The sequence below is a fragment of the Gorilla gorilla genome, chromosome 20 (assembly GCF_029281585.2).
Source record: "Gorilla gorilla gorilla isolate KB3781 chromosome 20, NHGRI_mGorGor1-v2.1_pri, whole genome shotgun sequence".
NCBI lineage: Eukaryota > Metazoa > Chordata > Mammalia > Primates > Hominidae > Gorilla > Gorilla gorilla.
Window position 1 is genome coordinate 11,890,704 of NC_073244.2, and position 23,404 is coordinate 11,914,107.

The 23,404-nt window shown below is 46.2% G+C and overlaps 2 protein-coding genes across 9 annotated transcripts in view; one reads left to right on the forward strand and one right to left on the reverse strand.

Annotated features, from left to right (window-relative positions):
* RFX2 (regulatory factor X2) overlaps window positions 1-16,009 on the reverse strand; it is a 118,936-nt gene extending 102,927 nt beyond the window's left edge. For 3 of the 8 annotated variants that reach the window (XM_019016245.4, XM_063702011.1, XM_019016243.4), the window contains exon 1: window positions 15,849-15,989. The gene's annotated coding sequence lies outside the window, so the exon portion shown is untranslated. Of the gene's footprint in view, window positions 1-15,848 lie in introns of all 8 variants that reach the window. The other 5 variants (XM_055371409.2, XM_019016242.4, XM_019016241.4 and 2 more) reach the window with 4 other exon arrangements.
* Window positions 15,905-23,404, forward strand: part of ACSBG2 (acyl-CoA synthetase bubblegum family member 2) — an 83,345-nt gene continuing 75,845 nt past the window's right edge. The window contains exon 1 of the mRNA XM_055371412.1: window positions 15,905-15,923. The gene's annotated coding sequence lies outside the window, so the exon portion shown is untranslated. The remainder of the gene's footprint in view (window positions 15,924-23,404) is intronic.

Below are 23,404 nucleotides of genomic sequence, written 5' to 3' on the forward strand. Positions count from 1 at the left end.
AAGTAGCCAAGATAGTGGTCACCTTTTAAAAGGAAGAGTTGACTTAAAACTTGTGCCTGCTTTGACTTTAACACCTTTACCTGTGCAGTCGGTATAGAAGCCAGGGTCACACGTGGCTGCTGAGCACCTGAAATGGGGCTGGTCCGAACTAACATTTCTAAGACTTAGCACACAAAAAAGAATGTGAAATATCTCGACAATAATTTTTCATATAGGTTATATATTGAAATGAATATTTTCAATACAGTTCATTGGATGAAATGTATTATTAAATTACTTTCACTTGTCTCTTTTTACTTTTTAAAATGCAGCTACTAGGCCAGGTGCGGTGGCTCATGCCTGTAATCCCAGCACTTTGGGAGGCTGAGGCGGGTGCATCACGAGGTCAGGAGATTGAGACCAACCTGGCTAACATGCTGAAACCCCGTCTCTACTAAAAACACAAAAAATTAGCTAGGCATGGTCCCAGTTACTCGGGAGGCTGAGGCAGGAGAATGGTGTGAACCCGGGAGGCAGAGCTTGCAGTGAGCCGAGATCGCGCCACCGCACTCCAGCCTGGGCGACAGAGCGAGACTCCATCTCAAATAAATAAATAAAAACAAATAAATAAAATGCGGCCACTATAAAATTGCAGATTTCACACATGGCTTGTGTTGTGTTTCTTTATTGGCCAGTAATGATCTAGAAGACCCTTAGAGTAAATCATCTCAGGATAAGTTTAAGAATTCACAAATATCTTAAGAGGTTCTATTTTACTAGAAAGTAAGCAAAATGATTTTTAGATGTAGATGTGATCTCTATCTAGTAAGAACTCATGTAATTTTGACAAATAATTACTCTATTTGGTGTCCCACAAATACAGTTAGACATGGCCTCTATCCTCAAGGGTTTTGCATGGATGGGGTGAGAAAGAAAAGGAGACATACACAGATAATTCCTTACGTGGCAAAAGGTAACAGGTGCAGACTCCAGATGGAAGAGGGTACCATAAACAATGGGGTAGGGGAGTCTGGGCAGCATCCCGTCCTGGACCCTGCTGGAGGTGGGGTAGGGAAAATCAGGCAGAGGTGTAAACAAGGGGAGGGTGTGTGGGGCAGGGAAGGGGTCAAGAGACCAAGCTGGTTGGAGCTCGGGGAATAAAGGGGGAAATAGGATGGACCACTTGGAGAAAGTCTACGAATGCGAGTCAGAGCCCCTGGACTGCACCACAGGGGCAGAGGTCAGGAAACTACCGCCCACCACCCAAATCTGGCCCAGCCGCTAGCCTGTTTGTGTATGGCCCATGAGCTAAGAATGGCTTTTACATTTTGAAGTGGTTAGAAAAAAATCAAAATCAAAATATTTTGTGATGCATGAAAATTACATGAAATTCACATTTCAGCATCCATAAATAAAGTTTGATTGGCACACGGCCATGCCCAAGCTCTCACATGTTGTCTACATCTGCTTTCAAGCTCCATCGGGAGAGCTGAGTAGTTGAGATAGTGACCATCTGGGCCTCAAAAGCTAAAACATTTACTATCTAGCCCTTTATAGAGAATGTTTGCTGATCCCCACTTCCTTGGAATACTAAAACATCCTGTGGGCTTCCTTTGCTCAAATAAAATAAAGGCACTGCTCAAATAAAATAATGGCACTTGTGCCAATCTACAGAAATATTTATTGAATAGGTTCCTCGAATTTAAAACATTTTCCCTATCAATATTTCTTAAACCCTTGGTAGATATTTCCTCTTATTTGCTAATGAAGAGTAGCCAACAACAAAACAAAAACTAATGTGATACCCTGCAGGTTTCACATTATTGGGAAGCCCTGTACCAGTCTGTCTCACCCAATCAACAGCAGTTTTAAAGAATGTATGCTCATAGTTGATACTGCGCACACTCTCGTTTTTGTTTTTTGTTTTGTTTTTTTTTGTTTTGTTTTGAGATGGAGACTTGCTCTGTGGCCCAGGCTGGAGTGCAGTGGTTTGATCTCGGCTCACTGCAAGCTCCGCCCCCCGGGTTCATGCCATTCTCCTGCCTCAGCCTCCCGAGTAGCTGGGACTACAGGCGCCCGCCACCATGCCCGACTAATTTTTTATATTTTTAGTAGAGACGGGGTTTCACCGTGTTAGCCAGGATGGTCTCGATCTCCTGACCTCGTGATCCGCCCACCTTGGCCTCCCAAAGTGCTGGGATTACAGGCGTGAGCCACTGCGCCTGGCCTCGTTTCTTATAATTTAATCATGTTGCATTAATAAAATATGAGTTCACATGATTTAATTCAATGCACTCCTGGTATTCCATGATGTTCCACAATATCATGTGGTCTCCCCCTCCCAGGGTCCCCCACCATTTTAAGGCCATTATTGAGGGCAGCTAGAAGCACCAGATTTGGAAGAACACAGAACAAGAGGACCCACACCATACCCTTCATCTAAGGGAAGAAATCGGAAGTTTACTTTAACAGTCCTGCATGAGAGGGTCTGAACTGGAACAGTATAATCAGAAACAGAAAGGGAAGAATCAATACAAGACCAGTTTGGGTGGTGGGACCTATAGGAAGTAGTGAGTAGAAAAGAGGGCAGTGGGTTAGTGGGGGTGAAGCAGAGTAGGGAGAAGATGAGATGACCCCTAGCCTTCAACACTGGGCAACAGAGGAGACAGCTCCATCTACAGCCTTGGACTAGACCCTGGGGAGGAAGAACGAGCGGTCCAGGCTACTCGGGTTTCTGGCAAGAGCAGGGTGCCCAGGCTGGGACCCACACATCTCTCTTTCACTTGGGCCTTGCCTTTCTTCCTAGACCCTGGGCCCAACCCTTTCTGAAGCAACAAAGAGGGGAAGCAACTAAGGAGAAAGGCAAATTGCGTGGAGTTTAGCGGCAGGAAAGATTCCTCAGCTACCTGCCCAAAGGACTGAGACATGCATTAAGATATCTTTACCCTTCTGAGGGCGTGATCATCATTCCAATTCCACTGGGCTTTTACAAGGATTAGAAGTAATACATGTAACACACCAGGCACATAGTATGTACCCATGGGTAACATCATGGCAACCCTTTATTATTATTAATTATTATTATTATTTTAGAGACAGGTCTCACCCTCTCACCCAGGCTGGAGTGCAGTGGTGCAAACACGGCTCAAGTAACTCGTGGGCTCAAGTAATCCTTCCACCTCAGCCTCCTGAGTAGCTGGGACTACAAGTGTGCACCACCAGGCCCAGCTAATTAATTTTGTGTGTGTGTGGCGACAGAGTCTTGTTATGTTGCCCAGGCTCGTCTTGAATTCCTGGCCTCAAGCTATCCTCCTACCTCAGCCTCCCAAAGTGTTGGGATTACAGGCATGAGCCACTGTGCCAGGTTCCCTTTATTTTTAAAACATAACCTTGGTGATCTAACAGGCACTACTTTTAAAGTCTGGCTACTCCTTACTGAGGGCTGCTTTTTTTGCCCATTTGCTTGATTCTGTGGCCAACGTAACACTCTCTGCTGTTCTTGAAAAACCCTCTTTCTTCTTTTCTTATACAAGAATCAAAAATGTTATCACACAGCATTGAACATTCTTATATAGATCAGAGAAGGCGAATGACTCGATAAATGACATCATACATTATTTTATCTATGAGCTTTGTACTAGACAAGTAAATGTATAATTTATTCCAGAGTGTCTATTTGGAAACAATAAAAGAACTTTGCTACCCATGAAGTTTATCCCAGCCTCAGTGGTTTATATTTTGACTTGCATTAAAAACGACCTCTCCTCCTGATGAGAACTGTTACTGGTCTAACTAGAAATGTGGGGCTACATTGCGGGAACTTGAGAAATGGGGGCTCTCCCTGCACCGAGACAGCGCAGTGGGGGCTTGGCTGATAATAACACCTGTAAAGAGGCCGCAAGATAGAGACTTCAGTGAGATGCGTTTTCGTCCAAGTTTGTCAGAGCCACCTGGGCAATGATCTTGAGTCAGTGTCTCTTTGGTGGTTTTAGCACATTCCAGGACCACCAATACTACCATTTACTATTTTTCTTTAACACTCAGCTCTCAAGTTGTGAAGTCTGTTCTTCGTTAAACGTGAGAGGTCAGGATTGTTATAGAGGGGTTAAAGATACCTTAACACCCACGAGAGACTTTCTCCTCAGCCTACTGGGAAGGCCTAAAAAAGAACTGGAAAAAAAAAAAGAGGATTCTGCTTTGGCAGATCCAGTGGTAGCAGATCCACGTGCTGGGAAATGCTTTTGAGCTGGGGAACAAAGCTGGGGAAATAGACCTTTAAGAAAGGGAGCCAAGGTTAGAAATATTTGCCTACAAAGTGAGTAAATTTTATGTAACTCTGTTAATTCTCTGTAACTGCTTCCTCTGCCACTGCTCGTGGCCCAGGGCTGACTTTTTGGGGTGACCCCAAGTGTATGCAGCTTTCAAATCTTTCACAAACTGCTTGAACCACAAAAAAAAAAAAAAAAAAAAAAAGCTAAGGGTTAAAATACAACTTGCCCTATAACCTTGCTTTCCCTCAGAGCAAAAAGGAGAATTCATTGGTTCAACAAATGCTGAGTGCCACATTTCGTTGCTGAAACAATTCTAATAGACATAACAGCTCTATATTTGTTCCAAATTGACTTTTTTAACAGAGTGAAATCTTTGAAAAGTTCCAAAGCAAAACAAGAGACAAATCAAGCCACTGCAATGGGCTGGGACATAGAATTCGGGATTTCATATTCTCCACTGTGTATTCAGCTCCTAGCAATGAGACTCAGCAGCAGCTCTGTTATAAAACCCCTCCCCGCTCCCCGAACTTTCTGGAAAAAGAACTTCATTTGCAATTTTGGCTGGGTAAAAAGGGAAATTAATTAACAGTAGGGGTCTTTGATTAAAATTTCTTTTGAAATTTGATAAAGGAAAAGTACATATTGAAAGAGCTGGAATGTTAATTGAGATCAAATCGAAAACATGGAGTTTGAAGGTTATTGGATCTCAGGCACGGGCTGTGTGATTTTTTTTTTTTTTTTTTTTTAAGAACTGAAGGTTTACCATCTTGATGTAGGCCTTGCCGTCCTGAAGAGCACTCGGGCTCATGTGTTTCATTCACTCACATGTTAAATATGAAGCCCTATGTACAACATAGCCTGTGGGAACTGTGGCAGGGGTAGCTGTCTCCATCCTCCAGAACCTTGTCACAATCAAGAATAGGAAATGAGACGCACAAATCACTACCACCTGTCGAAGTGGCCTTGCAGTGCTAAATCTAAGTGCTGAGGCAATTTGCCTGCAGTCCTTGCCACTTCTGGTTGATTAGTCCAGCAGCCCCCAGCTGGGAGGCAATTCTGTTCACCCTCACTCCCACCTCAGGACATCTGGCAATGTCTGGAAACAGTTGGTTGTCACCACTTGGGGAAAGGGGAGTGTGCTTTTGGCAGGTAGAGGCCTGGGAGGCTGCTCCACATCCTACAGTGCACAGAACAGTCTCCCCAACCAAGAATAATCTGGCCCCAAATGTCAATAGTGCCAGGGTAGAGACTCAGCTCTAGTTTATATTTTCCAACTTAGCTCCTCAATGAAAATCTCAAGGTTCCATGGCAAGAGGGGATTAAAGAAGGGTCTTGAGGGAAGAGTAGGATTTTCTTCAGTAGAAATGACATTCCAGAGAAGGGATGAGAAAGTACAAGACCCGTTTAAAGTATGGCAAGCTCATTTGGAGTAGTGAAAGGGAGGCAACGAAAAGGGAGATGGGGCTGGACTGAAGGAAGCCTTGAATGTGTGGTTACAACAAAGGGAAGGGGACAGTTTGTCCGTTTGGCTAACAAAAGTAGTAAGAAAGTGCCCTTCCGTTCCTCCTGACATAGCTCAAAGAGACATGACAAGGCGGTTGGGAGAAGAGGAAGAGATCAGTAAGAATCCAGAGACGACGGAGCCCAAGGTCTGTGCGAAGAGCCGCAGGGAGACAATACAGGAAGTGATTAGGCAGGAGGCTTTGGCGGCGACCTGAAGGCTGGAGAATTATTGCCTCTGTAACAGGAAAGGAAGGCTACTTCCAGTAAGAAGGACCAAGACTCCAGAGGCCACTGGCACTAGAATAAGAAGAGAAGTAGGCTCATGCAGGCCCACGTAAATCGGAGGAAGGTGGAAGTTTCCTGACCGGAAGTCTAGGTGGGAGGCGCCATGTTGCGGCCCAGCCGCTGCTGCTGACTCCACCATCCGGCAGTTCGTGAAATTAAATAACTGCAAATTGATGAGTCTTTTCTTTTGCATGCTGAGTCTCTCCAATGAGCACACTCATCAGTGTGAACCAAGGCTGGCAATTAATTGAATTATATTATTTAATTGAATTAATTGAATTAATTAATTAATTTAATCATATCCATTTCCTGAAGTAATTTTTACTCACCCGCGTCTGTCATTTTAAGGGTCTGCAGTAAAAATACCAGGATTTACACAAAAGATTTGCTCCTGAGATATATCCTGTTTTTAACTTAGGGTCTAAATATCAGTTGCCAATGGTTTCTAACAATTTTAAATTTGTCTAGTGCCTTCTCCCCTCTCAACTGTCCACATGATGATATATTAATACACGTAAATGCTTAACTAATTATAAGCTCCTCAGATGTTTGATATTTCAGGCCCACAAATATTTTCTAAAGAAATGGATGGAGACCCCAGAGAGCTCCTCACCGAAGTCCCTAGTAGGGTGAATTGTTCAAGAAAATGAATAATTCCTTTTAAAATCAGAAGCACATCTTTTAGTCTGTTTTCAGTGGGTCTGGAATTCCAAATATATTTTTTCTCAAGGCAGGCTACATCTGTCTGTATGTATTCTGAGAAGGACAGGAGAGGTGGGAAAAAGGCCTTCGTGTTATTTTCTTTGGGTTTCCACTGGCCTGGGTGGAGCCCGCATACATTTTTGTGGGCTGGTAAGTTTTTTGGAAACTGCTTCTAAGGCCTTTCCCCACAGATCACCTTTTGGACAGAAATGTATCCTTGGAAACATGGCACAGTTTCTAAAAGATAAACAGTTTGCATTTTTTTAAAAAGTATAATTAAGTGCTGTTGCAGCTTTAGGAATGGACTTCTATATCATTGGTATAATTTCAACAGTTTTCCAGGAGACAGGCGTTCATGAGTCAAGCCTTCTGCCTTTCTGTGGGGACCCAATCCTTTTTCACATGGGACTTAGGCAAGTCTAATCTTTCTGGTTGCCATTGGATCTCACTCTTCATGGTGCTCAGTTCTTGAAGTTATTTCCTCCTTTGCCTTTTGAGCCTCTGTCCAGGTTCTCCCTCCACCTAAAAGTCCCTTTGAGATCTCTGCTTAGCATGGTTCACAATAGCTGTAAGGTGGAAACCACCCAAGTGTTCATCCGTGGATGAATGGGGAAACACAATGTGGCATACCCATGCAATGGAATATTCTTTAGCCTTAAAAAGGAAGGAAATTCTGATGCATGCTACAGCATGGATAAGCCTTGAAGACATTGTGCTAAGTGAAATAATCCCGTCACGGAAACACAAATACTCTATGATTCCACTTATATAGGGTATAGTCATCAGATTCACGGAGACATGAAAACATGGACTGCCCAGTCCTGAAAACATGGCCACACCCCTCTCCCCCATCTGCTGCCTGCAGAACACCATTCTCAAGATGCAGTTCAGATCCACATCCTCTTTTCAGACCTTTCCTCAGCTCCAGGGATAGCTGGCCTCCCCACTTTGTCTGCCCTCTGTGCCCTGTAGAAACATCTAGCAAAGCCTATTTGATACTGACTCCTCTTCCTTGTTGGTCTTTGGTCTTTGTAACTGGATAGGATAGCACTTTACTCAAAGAAGGCAATGAATAAATGAATGAAGGATGAATGAATGAAGATTGTATGAATGAATGATGAACAAATGTCAGGAGTCTGAAAAGCAGGTCTTCCGGTAAATGACTGGACACCTTTGATCTGACAGGTACAGGCTGATGTGAACTCTACCAATGATCCAGTTTATACTTCAAATAGCATCCAAACTTTGCCCATGGCCTCCAAGGCCCTGCAGGTTGCCCCTGCCTCTTCTGCCTCTCCTTGCTTTGCTCGCCAGGCATCAGCCACACAACTGCAGGACCTTTGTACCTGCTGTCCCCTTCCTGGAAGGCTCTTCCTTCTGAACCCCACAGCACTGGTTCCCTCTCCTCATTTCAGTCTCAGCTCAACTGTCACCTCCTTAAAAACTGCTGGATGCCAGGAGCCCAGTCCGAATCACACGGCCTTGCTTTTTTGTCTCTACTGTTCAATTTTTCAGCCAAGTTCAAATATAAGAAGCCTCTTATGGCCAGGCACAGTGGCTCACATCTATAATCTCAGCTACTTGAAAGGCTGAGGCAGGAGGATTGCTTGAGCCCAGGAGTTTGAGGCTGCACTCCAGCCTGGACAAGAGAGCGAGACTTCATCTCTTTTTTTTTTTTTTTTAAAGAAGTTTCTTATTATGAATTACCCATCCCCCAGTCTCAGACATATACACAAACACATGCACACACATCCAAAAAAACTGCAGAGATCTTAGTAGAAATAGGCTTACCATATATAGCACATCTGGGCTTCATTATGTAATAAATGACAAATAATCACTATATTGGACCATTACATGTAAGTTCTACATATTTTTAATGGCTTTTCAGCTTTTTCTCCACTTTGAAACATGGACTGTAGCAGGTGCAAATGGACTGACAGCATTTAAAATCTATCTGCTTTATGTATCATCTACAGGCAGTGGCAAGTCAACTGTACTTTTCAGAAAGTCATGGAATTCACAAACATTAAAAATAAGAATAAGGAATTGCCAGGGCATACAACAGGGTTTTCAAACACACAAGACCTATGTATCATAAAACAGGAATGCACTTTCAGGAAAAAACAACTGAGGTGCAGCAAGGCCAGGCTGTCTGCTCCTAAGGGCCCAACTCAAGTCCTGGCACGAAGACCAGGCCAGTCCCCGGCTCCAAGTGGCTCATTTCCAGACTCCGACTGTGTTGGCATCCAAGAGCCAGTGATAACAGAAAAGGGAAACCAGTTTTAAAATGTTCTCATCTGTAGAGCTGGCCACTCCCCAAAACTCATCATAAATGTGACGTTTGGGGAGTCATTTCAGAGGGACCCATGCCACAACCAAGATGTAGGACTCCAACAACTTTTCGTGTTGTTTTTGTTCTTACGAAGCACTTATGTTTGCAGAGGGACATATTAGTACCCATGAGTTTCTAGGTTAATTTAAGGGAATTTCCTACCCTAAAACAGACAGCATGAGGCCCGACCACTCGGTCAAGCAAGATGTATTTACTAAACGCCTCCTTAGCATTTGGTACTGGTCAGGAAACCACAATAAAAAACTGATCATCCCAGGCCACTTACTACTTATTTGCTTCATCCTAATAATAATAATAATAACAACAGTTACTTTTTTCTGAGCACCTATTAGATGCCAGCCCCTGTGCTAAATAGCTTATAGAAATTATTTCTAATACAGCAACCACACGAGCTATTATTATCGATTTCACAGATGTCAAACCTTGCCCCAGAGCCACTAAGCTAATAAACGGTGGCGCCACAATTTAACTCCTTCTCTGCTGTGCCCCAAAGCCCTGGTCTACAACACCCAGCACTATGACCTGCAACTTTTCCTTTCCTCTTTCCCCTGCCCCATTCATCCAGATTCATCCAATTTGGACTCTACTGACTCAGAGATGGCAATATGAACTTAAGGTACCTATGAGCAATTCTTAATTAAAAAAAAATTTTTTTGGCCGGGTGCGGTGGTTCATGCCTGTAATCCCAGCACTTTGGGAGGCTGAGGTGGGCGGATCATGAGGTCAGGAGATCGAGACCATCCTGGCTAACATGGTGAAACCCCGTCTCTACTAAAAATACAAAAAATTAGCCAGTGGTGGTGGATGCCTGTAGTCCCAGCTACTCGGGAGGCTGAGGCAGGAGAATGGCCTGAACCTGGGAGGTGGAGCTTGCAGTGAGCTGAGATGGTGCCACTGCACTCCAGCCTGGGCAACAGAGTGAGACTCCATCTCAAAAAAAAAAAAAAAAAATTTTAAAGGGCAGGGTGTTGCTATGTTGCCCAGGCTGGTCTCAAACTCCTGGGTTCAAGTGATCCTCCTGCCCTAGCCTCCCAGGTAGCTGAGATTGCAGGTGGGAGCCACCACACCCAATGCAGCTCTCAACTCTTCATTTCTACATATGCTTTCCCCATAAGTGTCAAGGAAACCATTTGTTTATTCATTTCACAAATATTTCTCAATTGCCTATTCAGCACCAAAATTCTTCTCAGCCCTGGGGATATAGAAGTTAATAAAACAGCTCATGCCTGTAATCCCAGCACTTTGGGAGGCCGAGGTGGGCAGATCATGAGGTCAAGAGATCGAGACCATCTTGGCCAGCATGGTGAAACCCTGTCTCTACTAAAAATACAACAATTAGCTGAGCGTTGTGGCACGTGCCTGTAATCCCAGCTACTCAGGAGGCTGAGGCAGAAAAATCTATTGAACCTGGGTGTCAGAGGTTGCAGTGAGCCGAGATTGCACCACTACACTCCAGCCTGGTGACAGAGTGAGACTCCGTCTCAAAAAAAAAAAAGAAGTTAGTAAAACAGAAGTTCCTGCCCTTACTGAGCTGACATTCTAACAAGAGGACAGTGATAATACAATAAATATGTAGAACTTATGGTGTGTTATATAGGAATAAATGCTAAGGAGACAGAGAAAGCAGGGAAGGAGGCTGAGAGCACTCATTCTCAAGTGGGTGGCCTGGTGACATCTGAGAAAAGGCCTGAAGAAAGTCAGAGAGCCAGCCCTCCAAATACCTGGGCAAAGAGCTTTCCAGGCAGAGCTGGAAGGAGCTTCCAGAGGCCAGCAGGGTGGAAGTGCAGTGAGGGAAGGCATCTAGCTTGGCGATGAGGTCAAAGAGGTATTAGGCTTGGCGGGGAGTGGAGTTAGGGGTGACTTTGGCTTTTGCTGCAGATGAGATGGGAGCCGCCGGAGGGTTTCGAGCTGAGAGATATGAAGTAGAACTTAACATGACGCCGCCTCTCCCAGGGTTAACAGGCCCCATCTGGCCGCTGGGCTGAGAGACTGCCGAGCACCAGTGGTGGAATCATCCGGGCTAGATGTTGGTGGCTGGGACCAGAGGGGCTGGCAGTGGAGGTGGCGAGGCATGGTCAGGTTCTGGGGAACTACTGAAGGTGGAGTCAACAGGATTTGCTGATGGCTTGGGAGAGAGGAGTCAAGGACAGTCCTGAGGTTTGGCCTGAGTAATGGGAAGTGAGTTGATATTTACCAACAAGTTTGGGGGGTGCTTTGGGAGGAGTAGATCTGGGGGGACTATGACAGGCTCAGCTTGGCCACCTTAAGTTTAAGGTGCCTGTCAGAATCCACCTGGATGTACCCAGCAGGCAGCTGGATAGATGTTTTCTGCAGAGAAGAGCTTAGAATCCTAAGCCAGTCCAGAGCTTCCCAGGCTCCAGTTCCCTGTAGACCTGTTAGGGCCTCTCTCTGGACCTTTTGCCACTCCTCCTTCACCTACCCTTATCCCTTTCACCCACTTCATTCTGGGTCTTCCCCTATATTTTTTTTCCTATGAGAATCCTTTTGCTGATCTTAGAGTTTCCAAGAAGCAAGTAGGTGGTTTTCAGTTTTTTCTCTAATTCCCAGTGTATATTCCATCGGCCTGCCCATCCATCCATCCATCCATCCATCCATCCATCCATCCATCCATCCAACAAAATAAGACCTTTCACTACACCAGGCATATGTCTACATGACAGAACATGAGAACATGACCAGCAGAGGAGCTAATCGCCATTTAAATTCTAGAGATGGAGTCAAAACATCTTTTTAAAAAATACATAAGCCCACAACCCCTTACAACAATACTGAAATCCAGGAAACTCTGAAAACTGGAATTTTTTTTGTAAATTTGGCATGGACTCACTTGGTGACAAAAGCTGGCCTGAATTGACATGAAGTTACTTATGGTCCTTTTCTTCCCCACTTCGGGTGAATATTCATATGGTTCAGTTCAGAAATACAGCTGTGTTTAGTGGGAATGCCCTGGACCCACAGTTTCAGAGACAGGCCCACAGACTCGCATTCTCCTCCCCTGTAGTTTAGTGAGTGTCCCGACAAGCAAGATGAGAACTTCCCTTGGTTTTTCAAAAGTTTCCTATTTTACAAGTAAGTGGGTACCTATGGGGGTATACTGTTTAAATGTTTGTAAATATTTAAATATATTTGTTTTATATTTAAAATATATTTATATTTAAATTTTTTATATTTAAATATATAAGTATATATTATATATACATGTTTTAATATTTCAATATATATTTTAAAAATATTTAAATATTTAATAAATAGATGTCAACTTTAGAAACAAATATATATTATAAGATGTGGTTCCTTCTGGCCCCAGCATTTTATGAGCAAAACAATCACTAGCTACTATAAAAATCCACAGGTGCCGGCCAGGCGCGGTGGCTCACGCCTGTAATCCCAGCACTTTGGGAGGCCAAGGTGGGCGGATCACATGGTCAGGAGATCGAGACCGTCCTGGCTAACACAGTGAAACCCCGTCTCCACTAAAAAATACGAAAAATTAGCCGGGCGTGGTGGCGGGCGCCTGTAGTCCCAGCTATTCGGGAGGCTGAGGCAGGAGAATGGTGTAAACCTCGGGGGTGGAGCTTGCAGTGAGCCGAGATGGTGCCACTGCACTCCAGCCTGGGAAACAGAGCAAGACTCTGTCTCAAACAAACAAACAAACAAAAATCCACAGGTGCAGGGGCCGGGTTTGGTGGCTTACGCCTGTAATCCCAGCACTTTGGGAGGCCAAGGCGGTTGGATCATTTGAGGTCAAGAGTTTGAGACTAGCCTGGCCAACATAGTGAAACCCCATCCCTACTAAAAATACAAAAATTAGCCGGGTGTAGGGGTGCATGCCTGTAATCCCAGCTATTCAGGAGGCTGAGACAGGTGAATCCCTTGAGCCTGGGAGGTGGATGTTGCGGTGAGCTGAGATCTTGCCACTGCACTCCAGTCTGGGTGACAGAGTGAGACCCTGTCTCAAAAAAAAAAAAAAAAAAAAAAAAATCCACAGGTGCATTTAAAATTTTGACTCTATTATAATATTAAAGTTAAGCCAATTTAATATTTTTATTAATTATAATGCTAATGTAAAACTAAACAATTAGATCTAAGGAATAAGACCCAGATAAACAATTCCCCAGCACCTGCATTTCTGGTGGACAGAACCATCCTTAGCAGTACTTCAATGATAAACAATGTTAAAAGATGAGTATTTACATTTAAATATACATCACATACACATTATACTATATTGTTGTATTTAAATATACATCACACATACATTAAGGTAATGCGTGCCCTTCACGCAGAAAGCAAAGATCAAGTGATTTCAAAGAACTTGTCCTGTTATTGAGGTAATAACTGTCTCTCTCTTCTCAGATTCAGTGGTTTATAAGAAAGAACTTAAAAAACTAAAATATTTCAGTATTGCTTTTCCTGCAGGAGCAAACTATTTCAGAACTCGTTCCCAACCCAAGTCCGTTGAACTGTCACAGAATCACAGAACAGTGATCTTTCCCATCATACATTATAAGTTGCCTTCCGTACCACGCCTGTTGATGAAGAAGCCCTAGTAATTCAAGAACTTAAATTCTTTTCCTAGGGAGGTTACCATAAACTCTTACTTCTCTGGTCAGAGTAGGTGAGTTGTCGTTTCTAAGGTTATTTTAGAGTCAGTTCAAGTCTTTAAACTAGAGCAGGAGAAAGCACAGATGCCCCCCTCCTCCTTATCCAGAAGGACGGGAGGTAAGGATCTTTCCATAAGCAAACAATGTTTCAGGGCATGATGTAAAAAGATAAAATACATGTCAACAATATGTACAGGCAAAATTTTTTTTAAAAAGTCTTTGTTGTTTTGTGTCATTATTATTATTACTGTTACTTTGTTGGGGAACTCTTAGTTGAAACAGAGAATGAAGCTTGTACAAGGTTTGATACAGAGATGAAGCTGACTGAGAGAGAAAAGAACTCATCGAAGCCTGCGCTGGTCATTTATGATACAAAGCAGGAAAATAATTGCAGGGAGGCACAATGCTAACAACACCCCAAAGTAGGAATGAAGCCTGGGGGGGCGGGGGTAAGGCAGCCAGCCCTGGGTCCCGAGCTCCATCTTGCCCTCTCCCCTCCCCATTCTTGCCGCACAACCAGGAGGTTAAAATAGAAAGATGAACCGCGCCGGCAGCCGCCAGAATGGCCCGGGCGCTTGGGGCCCTCGGGGGCCCTTGAAACAGCCACTAGGATCGGGAAATCCAACTTTCCCAGCGGTGCAGCGAGGAAAACCAAAAGGAACGGAGCCCGGAGGCTGGTGGCGAGGGAGCGCGGAGGCTTCTCGGAGGGAGGAAAAAGAAAGAAATGAGCATTTGGGGTGTGAGTGAGTGTGTGTGTGTGAGTGTGTGTGTGCGCGCCCGCGAGCGCGCTGGTGGGCGGTGTGGGCAGGGGGTGGAGTTTAAATCCACAAACACACACACGCACTCGCACTACCTCGGAGAAAATGCCCGGAGCAGTTTAGGTTCTTTAACAAAATAAATAAATTGAAAAAAAAAAAGTTTCACTCGCGTTGGTGAAACTTTTCTCCCTTCCAGATCAGTCCTAAGAGGAGAGCTGCGGACGTGCGCAGGGGCTTCTTGGGGGCACGTGGAAAGACTGGCGGACGCACGAACCCCCATACTCAGGAATATGGGGTCACAGGGAGAAGGGGAGGGGGTGCCCGAGGCGACCTGAACGCGAGGATTTGGGGCAAAAAGGTGAGAAACAGTTCCCGGGGAAGCTCGCTCGGGGAGTTTGGGATGAAAAGGTGAGAAGGGCAAGAGGGGTTCTCCCCAGGGCAGACGCACCAGCTTTTAGTGAAGGAAAGAGAAAAAGGTTCCAGGGGTGCCCCCAAATTCAGTATGTCTGGAAGTCCATTAAAAAGGGCGTCCCCGGGACAAGTCAAATCCAGGAATTTGGGGTAAAAATGAGAAGGGAGTTTCGAGGTCCCCCCGATGCAAGAAGTTTGCGACTAAGAGTGACAGAAGGGCTCTGGGGTCACCCCAATTTCGGAGGTTTGGGGAGTAAAGTAAGAAGAGGGCCCCAGGTGGCCCCAATTCAGGGAGTTTGAGGGTATGAGTAAAAGAGGGGTCCCCGGGTGTCCCCATCTCAGAGATCTGGGGAGTAAAAGTGAGGAGAGGGTCCCCAAGCGCCCCCAATTCAGAGAATTCGAGGATATGAGTAAAAGAGGGGTCCCTGGGTGCCCCCAACTCAGAGATCTGGGGAGTAAACGTGAGAAGAGGGTCCCCCGGCGCCCCCAATTCAGAAAATTCGAGGGTATGAGTAAAAGAGGGGTCCTTGGGTGCCCCCAACTCAGAGATCTAGGGGGTTAAAGTGAGAAGAGGGTCCCCAAACTCCCCCAATTCAGGGAGTTTGAGGAGTTTGAGAGACGTTCCCGGGGCGCCCCCAACTCAGCGAGTTTGAAGGTAAGCGTGAGAAAGGGGTCCCCGGACGCCCCAATCTCAGGAAGTTTTGTAAAAAGTGAGGCGACGGCACCGCACCTCCCCCGCGTTCAGTCAATAAGGAAAGTGGGGACGTCGCCAGGGTCCCCCCAAACTCCGCCGCGCGCGCGGGACGGGGTGGCGGAGGCGGGTCCCGCGGGCGCACCACCCGGACGTTTGGGGTGAGCGGCGGGTACGTGCTGCCCGCCCCCCGGCCCCCTGAACGGGGTCCCCGCCGCCCCCCACACTCCCCGGCCGGGCTGGGCCCGGGGCGGTCGCATCGGTCACCTGGAGTTCGGGCCGGGAGTTCGGGCAGCGGCTCCCGCGGCGGCGGCAGCGGCTGCTGCGTGTTGGTCCCCGTTGGTAAGTAACAGTCTCCACGGCTACAGTCTCTATGGCGGCGGCGGTGGCCGCTCCTCCTCCGGCTCCCGCCGCCAGCCAGCCTCGCGCAGCCCGCCCGCCCGACGGGGCGGGGCGTTGTTACCGGCAACGGTTACCAGGCTCCGCGCCCCACCTTCCTAACGGCCCGCCCACGCCCCCCTCCAACGGGCCCGAAGAGGGCAGGGCGCGAGACCCTACGGCGTTCCATTGGCTGTCTGCAGAGTTCCCCGGTGAAAAGGAGTGCGAGACTCGGCCAATGGCCGCGAAGAGGGGCGGGTCTTGGCGGGAGGCGCGAGCGGCTCAGAGGGTTGGCGAACCGGTGGCGCGCGCGGCGCCGGGGGTTGGTGGCGCGTTTTGGGAAAGTCCAGTTTTAGGGGACCCAAGGGACTTCGTTTACCCCACAGGAGGAGTGTGGGACATGTGGAGACAGTCTGATCAGGGGTCAGCAAACTCTAGCTCGCCGCCTGTTTTTCACGGACCCCCAGCTGAAAATTTAAATATATATATATTTTTTACATGGTTAAAAGAAACTATCGGCCGGGCGCGGTGGCTCACGCCTGTAATCCCAGCACTTTGGGAGGCCAAGGCGGGTGGATCACGGAGTCAGGAGATCGAGACCATCCTAACACGGTGAAACCCCGTCTCTACTAAAAATACAAAAAATTAGCCGGGCGTGGTGGCGGGCGCCTGTAGTCCCAGCTACTCGGGAGGCTGAGGCAGGAGAATGGAGCGAACCTGGGAGGTGGAGCTTGCAGTGAGCCGAGATCGCACCACTGCACTCCAGCCTGGGCGACAGAGCGAGACTCCGTCTCAAAAAAAAAAAAGAGAGAGAAAAAAAAAAGAAACTATCAAAAGGAGCTTTTGTGGGGTGTGAACCTGATAGGAGACTTTTATTGTATTGGGCCCAGTATTTTGAACTAGTTTAAAGACTGGCAAACTGCGGCCTGCGGGTCAAATTCTGCCTGCTTGGGTTTGTAAATAAAGCTTTATTGGAACATAGCCACGCCCATTTCCTTGAACAGCTTGGAAGGCTGCGTTGACACTACAGGGGCGGAGTGGAGTAGTTGCGCAAAGACGGCATGTCCCACGCAAAGCCTAAGATATTTACTATACTGTCCTTTACAGAAAATGTTTGCCAAACTCACCAGCCCTCCTCTCAAGCTGGTAGATTCAGCTATGAGTAGGACAGAAACAGACAGATCCTCATAGAACTTTTATTCTAGTGAGGGAACATTGACAGCAAACAGAATAGAGGTAAACATATAGTTATTCGAGACAAGGGGCTGGAAGAATAGGAGAAAACAACTTGTACTGAGAAAAGGCAGGAGATTAGGCTTCAGCCCCACTCATTCATTCAACAAGAAATCATATTAGTGAGCACTGATTAAATTGTTATGTGCCCGAAAGTGATCTAAGCATTTTTTAAATATGCAAACTCATTAAATCTTACAATCGCATCTTTAGAAAGATGCTAGGCATTATCCCCGTTTTTATTTGTTTTGTTTTGTTTTTCGTTTTTTTTGAGACAGAGTCTCTCTCTGTCACCCAGACTGGAGTGCAGTGGTGCGATCTGGCTCACTGCAACCTCTGTCTCCCGGGTTCAAGTGATTCTCCTGCCTCAGCCTCCCAAGTAGCTGGGACTACAGGCGCCCGCAACCACGCTCAGCTAATTTTTGTATTTTTAGTAGAGACGGGGTTTCGCCATGTTGGCCAGGCTGGCCTGGAACTCCTGACCTCAAGTGATCCGCCCGCCTTGGACTCTCAAAGTGCTAGGATTACAGGCATGAGCCACCATGCCCGGCCTTTCCCCATTTTTCAGATCAGGAAGCTGAGGCCCAGAAAGAATGAGTGAATTTGCCCAGTGTCAAACAGCTTGTGAGGGATCGGAACCCTAGCTGTCTAGTGCCAAAGTCCATGCTCTTGATCACTAGGTGGGTGGTTTTCAAACATTTTTGACCACAGCATACAGCAGGAAATACATTTTACCTAGGGGCTCAGTCCACACAAACATATCTATAACTAAAACAAATGATACTGTAACTAAAGTACCGTGAAATGATACTTTAACGCACTCTGATATTTCCTGTTCTGTTTCATTTTAATTAAAATGTTGACGGTGATTTGCTAAATTGATTTCATCATCTTCTAATTTTTCTTTTTTTTTTTTCTTGAGACACAGTCTCTGTCGCCCAGGCTGGAGTGCAGTGGCATGATCTCGACTCACTGCAACCTCCGCCTCCCGAGTTCAAGCGATTCTCCTGTTTCAGTCTCCCGAGCAGCTGGCGTTACAGGCACGCGCCACCACGCCCGGCTAATTTTTGTATTTTTAGTAGAGACGGGGTTTCACCATGTTGGCCAGGCTGGTCTCAAACTCCTGATCTCAAGTGATCCACCCGCCTCAGCCTCCCAAAGTCCTGGGATTACAGGCAGGAGCCACTGTGCCTGGCCATGTGACAGATTCTTAAGCTCAAGTGGTCTACAGTAATCAGTCCCTTTCATTCAATTATTAATTTAGTCAAAAATATTTATTGAGGTCCAAGTGCAGTGACTCAGCAGGAGGATCGTCTGAGGCCAGGGGTTCAAGACCAGCCTGGGCAACATAGTGAGACCTTATCTCTATAAAAATAAAATAAATTAGCCAGGCACAGTGGTGCACACCTATAGTCCCAGCTGCTCAGGAGGCTGAGGTGGGAGGATCGCTTGAGCCCAGGAGTTCTAGGCTGTGGTGAGCTATGACTGTGCCTCTGAACTCCAGCTTGGTAGACAGAGCAAGAACCTGTCTCTAATATATATATATATATATACACCCATACATATATATACACATATATATACACACACATATATATATATACACATATATGTGTGTATATATATAGTATATGATGATAGATAGATAGATAGATAGATAGATAGATAGATAGATAGATAGAGCCTACTATTTGCTAGGTGCTAGGGACACAGGTGTAAATAAAATAGGTAAAATTCCCATGCCCATAGGAAAAGTGATACAGTAGTGGCTTGGTGGGAGAAGTGGGTGGGTGGGGCTTATCTTAGATAGAGCAGCCAGAGATGATCTCCCTGGGATATCCAACAATCCTGCTTGGCCCAAGACTGAGGGGTTTCCCAGGATATGGGAATTTCAGTGCTAAAACCGGGAAATCCCCAAAGCGGGAAGAGCTGGTCACCCTGGGTCTCTCTAAGGAGCTGACATTTGAGGCAACGTTGGAGTAACGAGGAACAAAGGAAAATAGTTTGGAATTCGAAATCCCTGGGGTGAAAGCTGATGTGGAAGAAACAGAAAGCAGGTCCTTGGGCATAGCCGGGGCCAAGTGAAAGGGGAAGAGCAGTGAGTGGGTGGGGTGAGTGAGTCAGGGGATGATATGATGGCAGTCATTTTATTGGAGGCCATAGGGAAGAAGTCACGATCAGACTGGGAAACCAATGGAGGGTGTCTTTTGTTGTTGTTGTTGTTGTTGTTGTTGTTGTTTGTTTTTGAGCTGGAGTCTTGCTCTATCGCCCAGGCCCACGCTGGAGTGCAGTGGTGCGATCTCAAATTGTAGCCTCGGGGAGTAAGGTGACCGCCTGTCCTGGAACTGCTGGTCAACCCGTTTAGCTAAGCTAGACCTCTTCCCGCTCCCAGCCCTGGCCAGAGGTGGAAACTGTGGCCCCAGTTATCTCAAAAGACAAGCACAGAGTAGCAAAAGACAAGCCAACAGGTGGCAAATTCTTAGAGTCCTGCTTTTGTGCGGCACATTTTTGTAAATTAAGGTGATATTTACATACCATAAAATGAGCCATTTTAAAAGGAAACAGTTCAGTAGCATTTAGTACATTCACTATGTTGTACAACCACCACCTATATCTAATTCCAAAGCATTTTTTTTCCAGCTAATTTTTGTATTTTTAGTAGACATGGGGTTTCACCATGTTGGTCAGGCTGGTCTCAAACTCTTGACTTCAAGTGATCCGGCCCCCTCGGCCTCCCAAAGTGCTGGGATTACAGGCGTAAGCCACCTTGCCCGGACCCCATGGAGGGTTTTAAGCAGGGGTGTGTGCGGGGACAGGTGGGGTGGGGAGTGGGTGGAATGTCATCCGATCTGTGATTTTATTTTATTTTGTCAATTAATTATTTTTTTAAGAGACTCTTGCCGGGCGCGGTGGCTCACGCCTGTCATCCCAGCACTTTGGGAGGCCGAGGTGGGCGGATCACGAGGTCAGGAGATCGAGACCATCCTGGCTAACACGGTGAAACCCCGTCTCTACTAAAAACACACAAAATTAGCCAGGTGGTGGGCGCCTGTAGTCCCAGATACTCGGGAGGCTGAGGCAGGAGAATGGCGTGAACCCGGGAGGCGGAGCTTGCAGTGAGCCGAGATCGATGCCACTGCACTCCAGCCTGGGCGACAAAGTGAGACTCCATCTCAAAAAAAAAAAAAAAAAAAAGAGACTCTTACTCTATCGCCCAGGGTGGAGTGAAGTGACACGATTATAGCTCACTGCACCCTCAGACTCTTGGGTTCAAGGGATTCTCCCACCTCAGCCACCCAAGTAGCTAGGACTATAGGCATGTGCCACCAAGGCTGGCTAAATACAAGAATTTTTTTTTTCTTTTTTTTTTTGTAGAGACAGGGTCTTGATCTCCTGATGTCAAGTGATCCTCCTTCCTTGGCATCCCAGAGTACTGGGGCTACAGGGATGAGCCACCATGCATAGCCTAAACTATAATTTTAAAAGCTCAGTTGAGGCCAGGCCCAGTGGCTCATGCCTGTAATCCCAGCACTTTGGGAGGCCTAGGGGGGTGGATTACTTGAGGTCAGCCTGGCCAACATGGTGAAACCCGGTCTGTATTAAAAACCCAAAAATGAGCTGGGTATGATGGCAGGCACCTGTAGTCCCAGCTACTCTGGAGACTGAGGCAGGAGAGTAGCTTGAATCCAGGAGGTAGAGGTTGCAGTGAGCCGAGATCGCCCCACTCACCCCAGACTGGGCAACAGAGAGAGACACCATCTCAAAAAACAGAAATGAAAATAAAAATAAAAATGAAAGCTCAGTTGAGCCACCTCATGGGGAATAGATTGTAGGAGACAAAAGGGACAGAGAGAGATCCTAGGAGTCTGTCCCAGTTCTCCTGGGTGGGAAAGTATGGTGGCTTGGTTTAGGGACCTGGTAGTGGAGGCGGACATGAGTGGGTGGACTGAGGGTACATTTGGAAGAACACTCTAGTGGACTAGATGTGGGGAGTGAGGGATAACGTTTTAGGGTGCGACAGGAGGTGCCTTGTAGCTGGTTTGTATGCTCCGTTCTGCTAGAATGCTTGTCTTTGAAATGTCAGTTAGTCCCAAAGTGGTGGATATAATAGGAAACAATTTGAGCATAATGTGGATTTTGCCTTCCTTATGCACAATTTTGTCTGCAAGAAACACTAGGTAAATAGAAAACTGCACCTGTCTGGACCAAATCGTGTAGGACTGCACAAAATATGCATAAGCACACATCTGAAATATCTACCAGCCACCTCAGCTTCCTGTGAATTATGAGCCACATTTATCTACACCTAGCATTACAACTTTCCACCTGATTACAGATGACTTTTCTACCTTTTCACAATAACTCACAAGCTGCAATCCTTCAATAGCAACTTCCTCAAGCAAACTTCAGCCCTTTTTCATGGCAATGTGGCATATTTACTACAGTATTTATGTATTTCTTAACTAACCAAAATGTGTAAAACTCTTCAATCTCAAAGAAGAAATCACGAGGGAAATTAGAAAATACATTAAGGGCCAGGCACAGTGGCTCACACCTGTAATCCCAGCAATTTGGGAGGCTGAGGCAGGTGGATCACCTGAGGTCAGGAGTTTGAGACCAACCTGGCCAACACAGTGAGATCTCATCTCTACAAAAATTAATTTTAAAAACTTAGCAGGGCGTGGTGGCATGGGCCTGTGGTCCCAGCTACTTGGGGGGCTGAGGCAGGAGGATCGCTTGAGGCCAGGAGATGGAGGCTGCAGTGAGCTATGATCACGCCTGGGTGACTCCAGCCTGGGTGACAGAGAGAAACCCTGTCTCTTAATAAGAAAAGAAAAGAGAAATTGCTGAAGTGCCACATTCCTGTTGACATAGGACACCCAGGGCAGACAGGGAGGAGACAGATGAACCTTAATTCTTGAATGAATGGAGGTAAGGCTGATATTTTCTCCTAGTGGACTCTGGTCCAGTTCATTCCAGAGACAAAGCTTTGCCTCCTTAAAGTAGCCACTTGAACCATGTTGGAGGACCTTGTTGGGCACAGCTAGGAGGGGAAATAGCAGAGCTGAAGGCTGCAGAAGAAGAAGCCACAGGAGTGGATAACCAGGTAGTGGTAGAGGGAAAGGGGTGTGCACAAGGCAACACCTGACTCCCTTGCTCCTCTTACCTAAGGCTCAAGGGCAAGTGACACCAAGGAGGAATCATTTTTAGGGTGGCCAACTCATCCTGGTTTCCTTGGGACTTTCCCACTTCTAAAACTCAAAGTTGCAGTTCCCCAAAATGTAAAAAGTGGAATTCCCATGGGATCCAGCAATTCCACTCCTAGGTGTCTGCCCACAGGAAGTGAAAACTTAGGTCTTCACAAAAACTTCTACATGAATATTCCTAGCAGCATTAGCTCATAAAGCCAGAAAATGCACACAACTCCAGTGTCCATCCATGGAGGAACAAATAAACAAAATGTGATCTAGGCCGGGCGCAGTGGCTCATGACTGTAATTCCAGCACTTTGGAAGGCCAAAGTGGGAGGATCACTTGAGGCCAGGAGCTTGAGACCAGCCTGGGCAACAAAGTGAGACCTCCATTTCTAAAAAAAAATTTAAAATATTAGCCAGGCATGGTTGCACACATCTGTAGTCCCAGCTACTTGGGAGGCTGAGGCAGGAGGACTGAGCTCATGAATATGAGGCTGCAGTGAGTTGTGATTTCACTACTGTATTCTAGCCTGGGCAACAGAGCCTCTGTCAATGAAAGAAAAAAAAGAAAGAAAGGAAGGAAGGAAGGAAGGAAGAAAGAAAGAAAGAGGAAAGAAAGGAAGGGAGAGAGAAAAAAGAGAGAAAGAGAAAGGGGGAAGAAGGGAAGAAGAAGGGAAGAGAGAGGGGAAAGGAAGGGAAGGAGGGAGGGAGGAAGAAGGGAAGAAATAAAAGAAAAAGGAAGGAAGGAAGGAAGGAAAGAAAGAAAGAAAGAAACAACAAAAGAAAGAAAAAGGAAATTACCTAGGTGTATTCCCAAATTTTTGGCTGTGAAATGAATTCTTTGCCTCACATCACCCCATAATAAAGCTGTGGTAAAGATTCAATTCCCATGGAAGGCTAGTGAGGAGGGTTAGGTGTCTAGAGACCTGGGTTTGGAGTCAAACAGGTGAAAATGGAGCTGTTTTGAAGGCAAGGGGCACAACAGAGTGTTTGCGTGCCCAGAATCACCGATTTGAAA